Source organism: Rattus norvegicus, chromosome 20 (assembly GCF_021556685.1).
Source record: "Rattus norvegicus strain SHRSP/BbbUtx chromosome 20, alternate assembly SHRSP_T2T, whole genome shotgun sequence".
NCBI lineage: Eukaryota > Metazoa > Chordata > Mammalia > Rodentia > Muridae > Rattus > Rattus norvegicus.
The window spans coordinates 7,914,514-7,930,043 of NC_141553.1; the positions used below are offsets into that span (position 1 = coordinate 7,914,514).

A 15,530-nucleotide genomic window follows, 5' to 3' on the forward strand; every position below is an offset into this window, starting at 1 on the left:
CCACCCAGACTTCTCCATCCGGCAAGCTGTCCATATCTCTCTCATCCCCAAACTCGCCCATCCTGGCAGAGACACTATGGCTAGAACCAAAAGACCACCTGTCTTGAGCCACCACCTTCAAAAGCCTTTCATTCTGTCCTAATGGGCCCAGGCGCCCAGGCTGCCCCACCCTCGGGCGGGATTAGCTCCCTGGAGCTGTTTATGGCACATCAAAAGAGTTCCTCTCACTAAAATAGCTCTCTGGGGCCCTGCCTGCTAGCCTGAAATTATACTGGGAGACTGTTCTCTTAGGTAAAAAGTATCCTGCAGTCCAAAAGGTCCCTGCTCGAAACGCACCTGTGTCCGTGGGAGGCACTCCCTGGCCTCAGCCTCCAGCCCCCTCCCCTCATTCTATCGAGGTCACTCAAGCATTTGCACACACATCGCAGAAAGCCAGTGTGCTGACAGCTTCCTGTGGGAATAGAGCCCAGGGTGGAGGGCTGGAGAAAGGCACAGACTGACTTGGAGACAGGGGCGTGGATAGTGGATCCCTTGTCGAGAGGGATGGGGCACACTCTTGGCAAGTTTTGGCAGAGGTGGAGAAGCCCCCCAGGGAGGAAGGGGGGCTGCCAGGGGCTGTCTAAAGATCCCAGGAGATAGAAGAATGGGTTCCGGTGTTACTGAGGGTCTGTGTCTGGGAGGAGGCCGTTTATAGGGTCACTCTAGGTCATCAGCGACTCTGGAAACATCGTGTTTGCAGTAGAGAGCATGACCTATTTTCTGACAAGGAGAAAAAAAAAAGGCTACGCACAGTAGAAGGAGTCAGAGAGACAGTTCGGAACTCTGGCTGGAAAGATAGAGGTTGCTGTTGTCCTCTCCGGTCTCCCGGGTGACCTGCCTTTTTTCTGGAACCTCCCTGTACTTCCTACAACGATCTTGGCACATGATTTCTTTCCACAGAGCTAGGGATAGAACACAGGGTCTTGGACACGACAGGCCACGGTTCCCTACACTCTCCTGCGTTAAGATTTTATTTTTTTGAGGCGGACTCAGGAAGCTCTCTGGCTGGCCTGGAACTTACTATGTAGCCAAGGATGACCTTGATAGGATCTTTCTATCTCAACTTCCGGAGTGCTAGGATTAGAGGCGAGCACCATCACCTCCGGCTTCGGAGCTGCTGGGTGAGTGGTAGACAGGCACTCTACCCTCTGAGTTGCATATGAAATAACATTAAATACCATTAAAAATATTTAGAAGAGGGCTCACTGGCTAGTAATTGAGTCCTTGTCACACTCTCCACTTCGTTCAGAAATTCAAGCCAGGGTCGCCACACTCATGGTTCTAATAGTTCACAGTGGCCCAGGTCTGCAGCTCAGCGCAAAGATCATACGCTGTAGGGCCACAATGTGTGGGTTCAGATCTGTCCTTTCTGGCTGTGATTCGGCCTTTTTGGGTCTCGCTGTGTCCTTTGTAGAAGGCAATGATCTCAGTTCTTGTAAAGCTCACCTGAGCTACTGCGCATGTGCGAGCGCTGCTCTGCGCAGCTGGAGCCGGGTAAGGGTAATCGCAGCCTGGGCATCAGCTGAGGCTTGTCATTAGTGGTTAAGAGCTTGGCTGCTGGAGCCAGCCTGTCTGGGTTCAAATCCTTGCTCAGTCTCTGTCTGTCTTGGGAAGTAACTTCATCTCTATCTCTACCTCTATTTCCTAATCTGTAAAATGGGGATGAAAGTCACGGTACCTCCTTCACAGGATGAGTAAGGGGCGAATTAACCCAAGCGACCTTGGCTACTTAGAACAGAGCCTTGTGAAGGGAAAGTGCTTAGCGAGTTGCGAAACACAAGCGGGGTTGCCCCACTCAGATGGTTCTAACAACTTACGGTAGCCCAGGTCTGCAGGTCCGCAGCTCAGTCAGAAGGAGCACTTTAGTACTAATGAGTTTGATCTTGATGGGGAGATGGGAAGTAGGGGTGAGGAGTCACAGAGAATCCTGTGCAGAGTCAGTGGGTGAATGAGGGAGTAGAGTAGAGATACCAGGAAGGCAACAACTGGGTTTTTGGTTTTGTTTTTTTCTGTCCTCTTTCTGTTCCTCCTCCGACTCAGGATTTGTCGTGTTTTTTTTTTTTTTTGTTTTTTTTTTTTACTTTTTTCTACACTTATGTTTTTATTTAGTCTGTGTCCGTGAAATTGCGAGCCACAGTGTGAGCTCATTGTAGAAATTGATTCTCTCTCTTCACTGGGTGGGTAGCAGGGATTGAACTCCGATCCTCAGGCTCTGCTGCAAGCGCCATTACCCGCTGAGCCATCTCAGCTCCTCTCCTTTCGGGGAATTAAACTGCGGTCCTGGGCTGGGAAGATGGTTCACTGGTTACAGTCGCTTGCAGTACAACTCACAGAAATCTGGGGATGGACTAAATAGTTTGTTTCTTTTTTTTTTTTTTTTTTTTTTTTTGGTTCTTTTTTTTCGGAGCTGGGGACCGAACCCAGGGCCTTGCGCTTCCTAGGCAAGCGCTCTACCGCTGAGCTAAATCCCCAGCCCCATAGTTTGTTTCTTAACTTTTTTTTTCTTTTTTTTTTTCCCCCGGAGCTGGGGACCGAACCCAGGGCCTAGCGCCCAGAGCAAGCGCTCTACCGCTGAGCTAAATCCCCAACCCTGTTTCTTAACTTTTATTACATGTTATTTGTTTATTGGGATGTGGGGGGATGCTTGCATGTCAGGACACACATGGAGGACTTTTTTTTAAAAAAATTATTTATTTATTATATATGAGTACATTGTAGCTGTCTTCAGACACATCAGAAGAGGGCACCAGATCCCATTACAGATGGTTGTGAGCCACCATGTGGTTGCTGGGATTTGAACTCAGGACCTCTGGAAGAGCAGTCAGTGCTCTAACCGCTGAGCCACCTCTCCAGCCTGAGGGTGACTTTCAGAAGCAGTCTCTCTCCTTTCCCCGAGGGATTAAACCTGTTATTAAACTCCGTATGAGATATTTCCACTCACCCACCCCCAACCTTCTAGCCAGCCCTATTTTGTCCTTTTGAAACAAAGTCTTGGGGCTGGAGAGATGGCTCAGTGGTTAAGAGCGCTCACTGCTCTTCCAGAGGTCCTGAGTTCAATTCCCAGCAACCACATGGTGGCTCACAACCATCTGTAATGGGATCCAATGCCCTCTTCTGGTGTCTGAAGACAGCTACAATGTACTCAAATAAAAAGGGAGAGAGATACAAGGGAAGAATAGATTTACTTTGGCTCCAGGTTTTAGAAGTTTGGTCCACAATCGCCTTGACGCCCGCCCCATGTTCCATGTATTTACCCCATGTGTTTGGGTGAAACACCACGTTGCTCAGAGCATGGTTCATCATCTCGCGATGTGTAGAAAGTAGAGAACAAGAAAGATACAGAACCAGGGCGACCTTCCAGAGCCAGCTCCCAGTGACCCTCTTCCTCTAGCCAGACCTCCCCAGACAGCGCTGCCAGCTTGGGGGGTCACCTCAGGCGCCTGTGGGCCACGCTGCCCATTCACACAGCAGCAAGATGGTTCCCCTCCGCAATGTGTGGCCTTCGCCCAGTCTCTTAAGGGCCATAAGGGGAAAAGAGACTGAAAGAGAGAGAGAGAGAAAAAAAAACAAAACAAAACAAAACAACACCGACGAAGATTGACTGAAGAGGAAGGAAGTCGGCTTTCATTTGCCTTCAGGGCCAAGAAGCGCAGCGCAGCTAGCCTGCCCTGCAAATTATGAACTTGCCAACCCACAATCAGGCGGACTGGTTCTCAAAATAGACCGGTCTTAGGTCTCTCGTTTTCTCCCTCTTTTTCTTCTCCTTATGATTCTGTCTCGCAGGAAACGCCGACAAACATAGTAATAGGGGCATAGTTTTTTTCTTTCCTTTCTTCTTTTTCTGAGGTAGCATCTCTCACGTGGGCTGGCCCCAAATTCGCTGTTATATTCAAGACTGACCTCGAATTTCTGATCCTCTTGCCTCTGAACCCTATATAATGGAATTCTTAGATTTATTTAAAAAAAAGAGAGAGAGAGAGATTTAATGAGTGTTTGCCTACATGTATATGTATGTGTGTGTATATGTGACCTGTGGGGGCCAGAAGAGAGCATTGATCGCCTACTACTGAAGTTAATAGATGATTATGAAACCAAACTGGGTCCTCTGCAAGAACAGCCAGCGCTCTAAACCTCCAAGCATATCTCCCACCCTACGCCTCTGTTTTTGTCATTGTTTGGTTTTGCTTGGATTTTCCCCCACTTTGGAATCAGAATCTCCCTATGTACTGGAGGCTGACCTTGAACTTGTAAGTCACTACCTTGTTCCCCAGTGCCAGGAGCAACCACTCTCTCCTGGAATAGGGATTTCTAAAAATAGCTTTTGTGGGGACCAGCAAGATGGCTTAGCAAGTGAAAGCCCTTCCTTGCTGCTAAGCCTGAGGGCTGAATTCAACCCCTGGAACCCACATGATGGGGGAGAGACCACTCAGCTAGTTGTTCTCTGACTGTCACACAAAATTGCGATGGTACGTACTCTTGTTTCCCTAATGAATTTTTCTTTTCAAAAGATTTACTTATTTTATATATGGAGTACACTGTCGCTGTCTTCAGACACACCAGAAGAGGGCATCAGATCCCATTACAGATGGCTGTGAGCCACCATGTGGTTGCTGGGAATTGAACTCAGGACCTCTGGAAGAGCAGTCAGTGCTCTAACCACTGAGTCATCTCTCTAGCCCTTCCCTAATGAATTAATGATGATGACGATGACGATGACGATAATAATAATAATAATAATAATAATAATAATAATAATAATAATAAAAATAAAAACAAGCTCATAGTGCATTTAATATGGGAAAGTTCTGGATTCTGTAAGCCATATGCTGGTCAAGGGCTATGGCTGGAAGCAGACACAGGTCACGCGCTGCCACTACCTCTGGGAAGGAAACGATGACTGGAGGGCCTGGGTCTGTCTGGGGTCCGGAAAGACTTTTTTGTTGTTGTTTTTAACCAGCGTCCTTTTTCATCCTTTGACTGTTACTCCTGGGAATGTATTACTGCGGACTCAACAAAATAAATACAGGAAATTACAGAAAAATGAAACTGCACTTTGGACTATACTACAAATAGAATTTTAAAGATATTTGGAAAAAGAAACGAGCGGAGCGAGCAGCTGCTATTGACGGTGTCAAAGCAGTGTTTGTCTTCTCAGTCCTGCTGACTCCAGTGCGTCCTGGCCTGGAGCAGCTCAGGCAAACAGCCCTGAGTGGGGGTTGGAAGAAGTGTGTGTGTATGTGTGTGTGTGGGGGGGTCAGTCACCAAGCCCTTGGCTTAGGTTTCCAAAAAACCTGGAGGGGGCGGGGCCGTGGCGGAGGCGGGGCCGTGGCTTTTCTGGTGAAAGCCGCTCAACCTTAGGGCAATTTGTTTTTATTTTGTTTTACGTGGCTGTTGGCATTGTTTGGTGTTTTTTTTTTTTTTTTTTTTTTTTTGACCCAGGGTCTCGTGCGCACTCAGGCCCAGGGCAGAAACTTAGTATGCCGCTCACGATGACAACCTTGACCGGCTGTCTGGTCATCGAGCCCCCACCTCTGGAGTTCAGGGATAACCCACCAAACCCGGTTTTCGATTTTCGAAGTGCTCAGAACGGAACCCAGGATTTCCTGTACGCCAGTCAAGCTCTCTATCAACTGAGCTACGACCCCAACTCCTATCTTTTCCACGGGGTCTCACGTAGTCCAGGCTGGCCTCAAAACTTTCTATGTAGCTGAGGATGACCCTGAGCTCTGGATCCTCAGGTCTAAACCGCCCCCCACCCCCGAGTTACGGGGTGAGGGGAATTAAAGGCTATGTCACCGCTCCCCGGTGCTAGGTGTCATTGTTATCATTTTGAGAGGAAAAAAATATTAGTCAAGGACACTCGTGGAAGGCAAGTGGGAACAGGCCAGGCCAGCTGAAGTTGTCCACAAGCTCCTGCCCTGGGTCTTTGGTGATATAATTAGCTGGTTTTTCCAGCGTTGAGTGGGTGGTTCACTTCTGCACCCCTGGCAAGGCTGGGGGATGACGCAACCAAAGGCAAGCCCGGGCAAGGCCGGCAGAATGCTGTGGCTGTGGTGTGCAGGCAACTCGGTCCTGGGCGTGGGGAGTGTGGGTCAGACAGCCAGGGAGAGCTAAGCTGCCGGCTGCCCAAGTCCGCCTCTCTCCCCTTCCCCCACCCCTGTGCAGCAACAGCTTCTATTCTAAGTTCTTTCCCTCTCTCCCCCCCACGCAGGTGGAAGAGTCCGAGGAAGAACTGGGGGCCACATAGCGAGCCTCTGCTCTGTGGGATTAAATCAGTCATTGAGGATGGAGAGGGAGCTTGTAGTCAACGGGAGACATTTTCAGGCCACCGTATGCTCACGGGGCTAGCGGCTCTGCACCCAATCTTATTGTACTTTGGTTTCTTGGCCGCGGGGGGGAGGGGAGGGATGACCTCAAACTTGCTACTTAGAGGAGGATGCCCTTGAACTTGTGACCTTCCTGCCTGCATCACCCAAGTGCCGGGTCTGAAGCCTTGCACCATCACACCTGGTCATGGAGTATAGCTTTTAATTGTGTTAATTATTATATAAAAAGATCTTAAGGGCTGGCGAGATGGCTCAGCGGGCTCAGGGGCTTGACAGTTCAAGCTTGACAAACCGAGTTTGAGTCTCAGAACCCACATGGTGGAAGGAGATAACTGGTCCTGAAGGTTGTCCTTTGACCTCCACTGATGTCCTCTTGTTCCAGTGTACGTCGACACACAAGAAATAATGCAGCTAAAAAAGGATATTAATTAATTTTTATATTTATTTGTTTTGATTTGTCTAGGTGTTTTGCCTGCGTGTGTGTCTGTGTACTGCATATGTGGGGGTCCTGGGAATAGGCAGTACAGGAGACCAGCTCTTCTCCCCAGAGGACCCACCGTCCTGGTTTCTATTTTCTTCCTAAAAAGTAATTTATTTTTATGTGTATGGCGCTCTATCTGCATGTACACCTGCACGCCAGAAGAGGGCATCAGAACTCATCATAAATAGTTGTCAGCCACCATGTGCGTGCTGGGCATTGAACTCAGAACCCCTGGAAGAGCAGCGAGTGCTCTAACCGCTGAGCCATCTCTCCAGTCCCTCTAGTCTTGTGGAGAGTCTCAGTGTAGAGGTGTACAGGAGACCTGAGGGTCCCCCCCCCCGTTTTTGTTAATTTTTTTCTTACATTTATTTTGTTGTGTATATGTGTGTGTGTATTTGTGGCACAGACGTGCCAGGTTCTCAGGTGAGGGTCAGAGGACAACTTTTAGGAGTCATTTCTCTCCTAAATGGAAATTCTGGGAGTCAAACTCAGGTTCTATGGCTTGGTGGTGTGTAAGCTGAAGGAATGACCATTCTGTGGTATGGTGAAGGGGAGAGAGCAGCCAGAGGAGTCTGGAAGAGTCCAGAGCAGAGGGAGGGGGAGGGGGAGGGGGAGGGGGGGGAGAGGATGGCTAGCAGACTGGATCAGGCCAGGAGAAAAGCAGGAGGGGCGGGGCCTAAGAGGGAGAGCAAGAAAGGGGAGGAGGAAGACAGAAAGAGGGCGGGGTCTCTTTCAGCTGAGGGAGCACAGCTGAAAAGGGGTTACGTGGAGAAGGGAGGGAGTTTAGAGTAGGGGAGGAGGTGAAAAGCGCTCAATGACAGGTCCCCGTGATATGGAGCCTGGATACCAGCATGGCCTTTGGTATGCTAACAGGCACGACAGATAGTAGCCATTTGTCACTTCTGCCTGCGATACGGGAAATGGCTCCTTTGAAACGGGAAACTGGCTTCACTGGTTACCAAGGAATGCTGGCTTTTGCCTAACAGCCAGAGTCTGGGGAACTGGAGTTTCCTTTGGACCCGACAGGTGGCCGGGACCCTTACCTTCTAAGCCATCTGGCCCCTGTTTGTTTTGAAGATAAGGTCTGTATAGCACAGGCTGGCGCAGAACACCTACATAGTCAAAGATGCCCTTGACCTCCTCATCTTCCTGGGTTTCCGCCCCAAGCGCCTGGATTACAGGCCTATGTCTCAGCACCCAGTGTGTGGTACGTGGGTGGGATCAAACCAAGGCTTTCTGCCCTCTACACAGCAGCTGTTTTTCTCATCCCTGATGGTTTTGTTTTGTTCTGCGATTTCCTTTGCTTCAGCACAAGAGCTTTGAATCTGAGACCGCGTGCATGCTAGGCAAGTGCCCTCCCACTGAGCTGCGCTCCCTCCCCCCCCCACTCCCACCCCAAATCTTTGATTCCATGCTTTACTTTGAGGCAAGGTTTCCCTTAGTTCTCCAGAATCGCTATATAGGCATCCTCCTGCCTCAGACTCCCAGGTGGCTGACGTTGTAGATCTATCCTGCCAGACCTGATAATTTGATCCTTTTTCCCAAAGGCAGGCCCTTTCAGAAACCATGGGATAGAAAGAGGAGGAGCAGATGGGGCCGTTTCTAGCCTGTCAACATTCGGAGAAAAACTGGGCCTTTCTTGAGGTCTCGGGGAGCAAACCCCAACCTTTCCAGATCTAGTAGAGGATAATGCACCAATGTAAGAAACGCCGGGGGCAGGGTTGGGGATTTAGCTCAGCGGTAGAGCGCTTGCCTAGCAAGGCCCTGGGTTCGGTCCCCAGCTCTGAAAAAAAAAAAAAAAAAAAAGAAAAAAAGAAACGCCGGGGGCTTCTTAGCGATCCTTCTCCTAGGCCCCCCGGGGGATTGCAGAAGGATTTGCCAAATGAGGGGTTTCCCTGCCCGTGGGTCCAGTGAATCCTTCCGCTTTGATGTTAAGCTTTTTTTTCCCCTCCTTTTTTCTTTTCTTTTTTTCTTTTTTTTTCTTTTTTTTTCTTTTTCTTTTTTTTTTTTTTTTTTGGTTCTTTTTTTCAGAGCTGGGGACCGAACTCTTTTTTCTTTTTAAAGCTGTGTACCAGAAGGAGGAAGTGGGGGCCCTGCTGTGTGAGGAGACGCGGAGCACACTGTCTTTTTGTCTTTGTGTGGACCTTATGGTTTCGTTTCTTGTGGAGCTGGGAGATCCCACACACGAAAAGAGCCCATATCAGAGGCACCTCTGCTGCGTCCTCTCACCCTGTCTGGTGACTCAGCAGAAAGAACCCTTAGGAAGCTGAGCGGGAAGACATCGCGTCTGCCCGTGCGCTGCAGCTGCAAGGCTGTTCCTCTTTGCAAGAAGCAAGTCATTTGTTGGCCACTACTCATCAGGGTCCCCAGCCAGGAACTATAGAGACCTGTGCAGCCAGGGGGGCGCGCGCGCGGGGTGGGGGTGGGGATGGGCAGCCAGGGGGCGGGGGGGCATCGATTGGGTTCTCACTTGTGGACTGGTATGGGGGTGTGTGATTTGAATCCTCCTGAGCCAGGTGACAAAATGCACACACACACACACACACACACACACACACACACACACACACACGCACGCACGTTCTTTAGACCCGTCCCTCTCCGCCACGGGGAAGAGACCTCCAGGCTCCTGTGGATGGGGAAGGTGTGGGATGGATAGAGCCTGGACCCCTGAATCACCACACAGCGGTCCCCCGCCACCTAGAACACCTTCCCTGGATTCACGAGTGTGAGAAATCATCTTCCTCCCCCTTAAATTACTGTCTTAGTGAAGTAGCTGGCTCGACCTCCAACTCTTTGCAATTCTTTGGCTTCTGTAGCCCAAGAGTCAGGGTCACAGGCATGTGCTGCCACACCTGGTTTTTCATTTTAAACGCAATCTTATCAGGTAGTCCAGGCTGGGCCGCCAAGCACTCGCTCGTCACATTTCACCGTTGTTTGTGTCAGTGGTTAGCGCCATTCCTGCTTCACTCACTCCTTGCCAGCTTCTTCCTCAGCTGCTAGGATGTGTCCAGGAGACCTGACAGTTGGTCCTCCTACAGGTTCAGAGAGGCATCACGTCCCTCCTGGCTCGGCAGTCAGAGTGGGGCTACCATCACTGAGGCTTAGAGTAGCTGCCGGTGTCTTCCAGGGTGGCTCTGGTACCAGTATAACCCCAGAGGAACCCAAAGCCACCTTAGGGCAAAGACAAGGATAAGCCGCTGACTGGAGGAGAAGGAGGGGGTGGAGTCACAGGAATGGGTGGAGCCACATCAGGGGCAAGGACTCTCTCCAGCCAAAGCCAGCAGCAGCTCTTGGGGTCTTGTTTCTTCCCACACCACCGGAGGCACCTGTCCAGGGTTGGGAGGGAAGGGGTGGTTCTGAACTTCTGAGGCCATAGCCCCACTGTGCAGTCAGAGGCTCTAAGCCCTAAATCCTTAGCACTTTGATGTTGTACGCTGGGGCTTGTCTCGCAAAGTGCTTTAAAAGAATTTGTGGGGGGAAGAAAACCAGTAAAGAATGCCAAGTTCTCAGATCCCTGGGGATCATCCGGAAAGCTGGTCTTGAGGGAGGATGTCTTGAGGGCTGTTCTGCCGAAACAGCTTGGGATGGCTTCCAAGTCAGTATCTAACTACGGATGATTCTAACTTTCTTTTCTTTTCTTTTCTTTTTTTTTTTTTTTTTAAGATTTAGTTTTTAATTATGTGTATATACGTGTGAGTGCACTGCCCATGGAGGCCAGAAGAGGGCATCAGATCCCCTGGATCTGGAGTTACGGGTGGTTGTGAGCCGCTCAACATGGATACTGGGGACTGAATTCCGGTCCTCTTCAAGAGCACTGTGCCCCCTTTATTGCCATAAGCCATTTCTCTATCCCCAAGACCTTGAACTTCCGAACCTCCTGCCTCTACCTCCTGGTGCCGGGATGACAGGTGTGCCACCACACCCAACTTATACAACGTTGGCCTGGATCCCAGGACTTTGTGCGTGCTAGACAATCTCTCTGTTGACTGAGCCACATCTTCGGTCTATAATTAGATATTTTTAAAAACAAAAAAAAAATGATTGAGCTCCATTTAAAATTATGTGTTTCTACCTAACAAACCACATTAAAGCCCCGGTGATCTGGGTTTGATCCTCACACCACAACAGACAAGGAAACAAAAGAAAGGACGAGGCGAGGACCCGAGGACCAGGTATAGTGGTACTCGCTTTTAATCTCAGTGCTCAGGAAGCAGAGGCGGGAGCTGGCCACCACAGAGCCATCAAACCTGAGTACCTGAGTTCAATCCCCAGGACCCACCTTGTAGGAGAAGACCGGTTCCTCTGATAACCCCATGCATGGCACAGAACGCACCCATGCGCACATGCGCATACACGTACTAAAGAAATAAAATGTAATAAAAATAATTTTTTTTTGAGAAACACAAGCTGAAGCTGGGGACAGCAGCACTCAGGAGACAGAGGCAGGCGGATTCCTGTGAGTTTGAGGCCAGCCTGGTCTACAGAGCGAGTTCCAGGACAGCCAGGGCTACCAAGTCTCGAACAAACAAGAAACATTAGCAGGAAGGCCCCTAAGGAATGACATCTAAGGTTGGCCTTTGGCATGACACGCATACACCTATGCATACATATGTGTGCACTTGCACTTACACACACGAACACACAAACACGTATACAAGAAAAAAAAGAAAAGAAGTTGGTTCCTTTGGCATAAATTCTAGTCTTCATTAAGTAAAGCCACATAGGTAAAGAGCCAAGCAGTACAGAGAATTTTTCCATCATCATCATCATCATCATCATCATCATCATCATCATCATCATCATATTACTGGTGTATAGAGATATCCTAGGGAAAGGATCCCTTGGAATTCACTGATCACTTAAGCTCCCCACTGGTTGGATATGAGGGGAAGGGGTGCATTTGCAGTGTGCACACCTGTCTGGGTATAAAGAGAATCAGGTTAGGCAGAAAGAGGAGATGTGGTCTGATGGAGACCAGAGGCCTGGGCAGCTCAGCTGGTCCTGCCTGAAGTCGGTTCAGCAATCTGGGCTTTTCCATCCCATCAGCCATCTGGGTGCACCTTCAATGCAGACAGGCCAGAGCCTGAATGCCTTCCTCTCTGAGGCAAGTCCTGAAGAGGGAATCAGCCATATACACCATCAGCTCTGCAGGGAACCAGTGGGAAGCCTGTCACAACCCTTTAGGGACTGAGAGATGTGAGTGAGGGGTGAAAGAAGACAGGACATGCCTTGCCATCTGACTCGTCATACAGACATACATACAGACACACACACATACATGCATATACATGCATACAAACATTTGTACATACATGCATGCATGCATACACGCACACATAATACACATATTCACACATATATACACCCATACATGCATGCACACACCCATATATACATACATACATACACACATATACACCCACACATAAATGCATACATACATACATACACATACACACATGCATATATACATATATACAGGCACACATACATATATATACACATGCATACACACATACATATACAATACATACATATACACATATATGCATAGGCACACACATGCACACATCCATCCATACATACATAGACATATATATACACTCACACATACATGCATACACACATACACACATATACACATACATATACACATACACCCATACACACATATACACAACATACATATATACATACACATACACACACATATATACATACATCCATCTTTTTTCCTACCTGTCCACAAGTCATTCCCTCTTCCTGAACCCATGCTTCCTGACTTCCTGACTAACTCCTCCCCAAATCTGCTCCCTGCCTGACATACTCCTACAAGTCCCTTCACTACCACCCTGCTTGCTTGACTTTGTTACTTGTCTGTTGCTGTGGTAAGACACCACGGCCAAGGCAACTTAGAGAAGAAAAGTTTACTGGGGCTTACAGCTTGAGAAGGTTAGAGTCCGTGACTGTCATGGTGGGAACTGTGGCAGCAGGCAGGCAGACATGGCCATGGGGCAGTAGCCCTGGGTTTGGTCCCCAGCTCCGGGGGGGGGGGGGGAAGACACAGTCATGAGACAGACAGAGAGAACAGCCAGGGCCTTGGGGGATGGAGGGAGATGGTTGCGAAAGATTTGGGCTTCTGCACACTGTGACACACCTCCTCCCCAAGGCCACACCTTCTCCCCCAAGGCCACACCCCTCCCACAAAGCCACGCCCCCTAATCCTTCCCAGTTTCCTCAACTGGGGACCCAATATTCAAACATATGAGCCACTGGGGCCCATTCTTTCTCAAACCACCCTGCATGCCCTTCCGAGGTGAGGCCTCCACAGATTCCCCCTTGCTCCTTCATTTCCTAGAAAGCAATCCTGTGGCTGGGAGCTACGGTCCTGCTGCGGTACCCTGGGAGCTAGCCCCGATCCATGTTTCATTCATCTTTGTACCTTTGAGGCCTGAAGTTCATGAATGGTTATGGGTGGCCCATTTGTAGCCTCCAGGCCTCTGTACACTCTGCTCATTTATTCACACATTGATCCCTTCGGATCCCTTTCTTTGTTTACAGAAATAATACTATAACCTTTTACTGTCCAGAATGGAAAGTAGACTCTACCAGTCTGTCCTTCCTGTTCTACACTGGGCTCTCGGACCTTATTTAAATCAACCAATGGCCGAGCGGCGCTGGTACAAGCCTTTAATCCCAGCACTCGTGAATCAGAGGCAGGAGAGTATCTCCGAGTTCAAAGCCAGCCTGGTCTACAGAGTGAGTTCTAGGACGCCCAGAGAAACCATGTCTTGAAAAGAGCCCAAAAGAACAATCAATCCCTTTTGGTTAATTATCAATCATTGTTTCACACATGGCCTAGACACCGGCCTTCCACTTCTCCCGGGGCTCACTTACACTTCCCAGCTCCTTCTTGATGGAGGTTAGACAAGATCACATGACCGGCTCCAGCCAATGAAACCTGTCTTCTCTACAGTTCGGGCAAAACCAAGGATTCACAGTCCGATGGTGTCACTACATTATGTTATAGCTGCTGTCAGCCTAAACGGACCCCTGAGAGACTCTGTGGAGTGGAGTGTCCCATAATTTATTTGGGATACTTTTTGTTTTGTTTTGTTTTTCCCTGTCAACTTACCCAAGCTTGAGCCATCTGGGACCAGGGAGCCTCTGTTGAGGAAAGGCCACCATCGAGTTGGCCTGAAGGCAAATCTGTGGGGTCTTTTCCTGGTTAATGATTAGAGCCTAGTTCACTACCCCCCCCCCCCAGACAAATGATCCTGAATCCTATAACAAAAGCAAACTAAGGACCCATGAGAAAAGCAAGCCAGCAATCAATATTCCTCTAAAGTCCCTGCCCTCCAGGTTTCTGCGCTGACTTTCCTCAGGGGTGGTCTGCCACCTGGAAATAGATGGGGAAATTAACCCCTTCCTCTCCAAGACGCTTTTGGTCACTGTTTTCTCACAACAGAAACCCTAAACATGGCATTCGCTGAATCATCTTGCCAGCCGGCTACCACTTTGTGTTTTTTGAGGGTCTGCTAGAGCCTAGAGCTCACTGACCAGGTTAGGTGGGCTGGCCCGGGAGTCCCTTCTAGTTCCATGCTTCCAGTGTGTATGCGTGTGTGCGTGCACACCTGTGTATGTGTGTGTTGGTGTGAGTCTGTATGTGTGTGTGCATGTGCGAGTGTGTGCGGATGCATGTGTGAATGGGTTATCTATATGTTGATGTGAGTCCGTGTGTATGAGTGTGTGCATACACGCCACTCGTGTGTGCTCAAGCATTTGTGCGGTTTGTGCATATGCGTGTGTGGGTGTGTGTATGGTGTGCATGTGTATCTGTGAATTACAAGAGTATGCAGCCAAGTCTGACTGGCTCTTTCCAATGGGTGCTGGGGTTTCAACTCGGGTTCTATACTTTCAAGGCAAACAACTTTACCAGCTGAGCCTCAAAGGAATAAATTTCTTTTTTTTTTTTTTCTTTTCTTTTTTTCGGAGCTGGGGACCGAACCCAGGGCCTTTCGCTCGCTAGGCAAGCGCTCTACCACTGAGCTAAATCCCCAACCCCAGGAATAAATTTCTTTTTCTTTTTTTTTTTTTTTGGTTCTTTTTTTCGGAGCTGGGGACCGAACCCAGGGCCTTGCACTTCCTAGGTAAGCGCTCTACCACTGAGCTAAATCCCCAGCCCCATAAATTTCTAACGATGGAGCTGAGGCTGGAGAAGTTTTATACGTGTCAGTTCTGATTTCTCAGGGATCTGAAAAGCTCTCTCCTGCCCCTGTGCTTAGGTCATTTTCTGTTCTGTCTTTTTTCTGGGGTCTCACTTCTCGGGAGTTTGTGTGGAGGTGACTTCTTCTGAAATCTAGCTGTCCCTGTTTGGGACTCCCCAGTCCTTTTCTGGGAAATGGTGATCTTGGCGACCACACTTCCTCTCCCCTCCTGAGTAGCTCCAGCAGCTAACACGGAGCCTTCCTTGTATCGCCCTTGGTCCCTTGGTTTTCCTTGCTCTCAGCCTCAGAGGGTACCTGCATGGCTTCTTCTGTCTTTCCATCCCTGGCTGTCGCTTCTCTGAGACCAGCAGCAAACCCCGAAGCTCATCAGGCTGAGGTGGGTCGGAGCCAGCTTTCTGGCTTTCAGGAACATGTCTTGACTTGTTCAGCCCTGGAACCGAAGAGGTGGGGCTG

At 49.2% G+C, this 15,530-nt stretch overlaps 1 long non-coding RNA gene across 2 annotated transcripts; it reads right to left on the reverse strand.

The window, feature by feature from the left end:
- Positions 1 to 11,024: 11,024 nt before the first annotated feature.
- LOC120098812 (uncharacterized) lies at positions 11,025 to 15,521 on the reverse strand. Of its 2 annotated transcripts, none has more exons than XR_015645626.1 (3): positions 15,372 to 15,521; positions 12,791 to 12,889; positions 11,025 to 11,960 (listed from the first exon to the last, which is right to left on the reverse strand). It is a non-coding gene; the product is annotated as an uncharacterized LOC120098812 (long non-coding RNA). The 2 variants fall into 2 exon arrangements; XR_015645627.1 differs by having other exon boundaries at positions 11,533 to 11,994.
- Between the last annotated feature and the right edge of the window lie 9 nt (positions 15,522 to 15,530).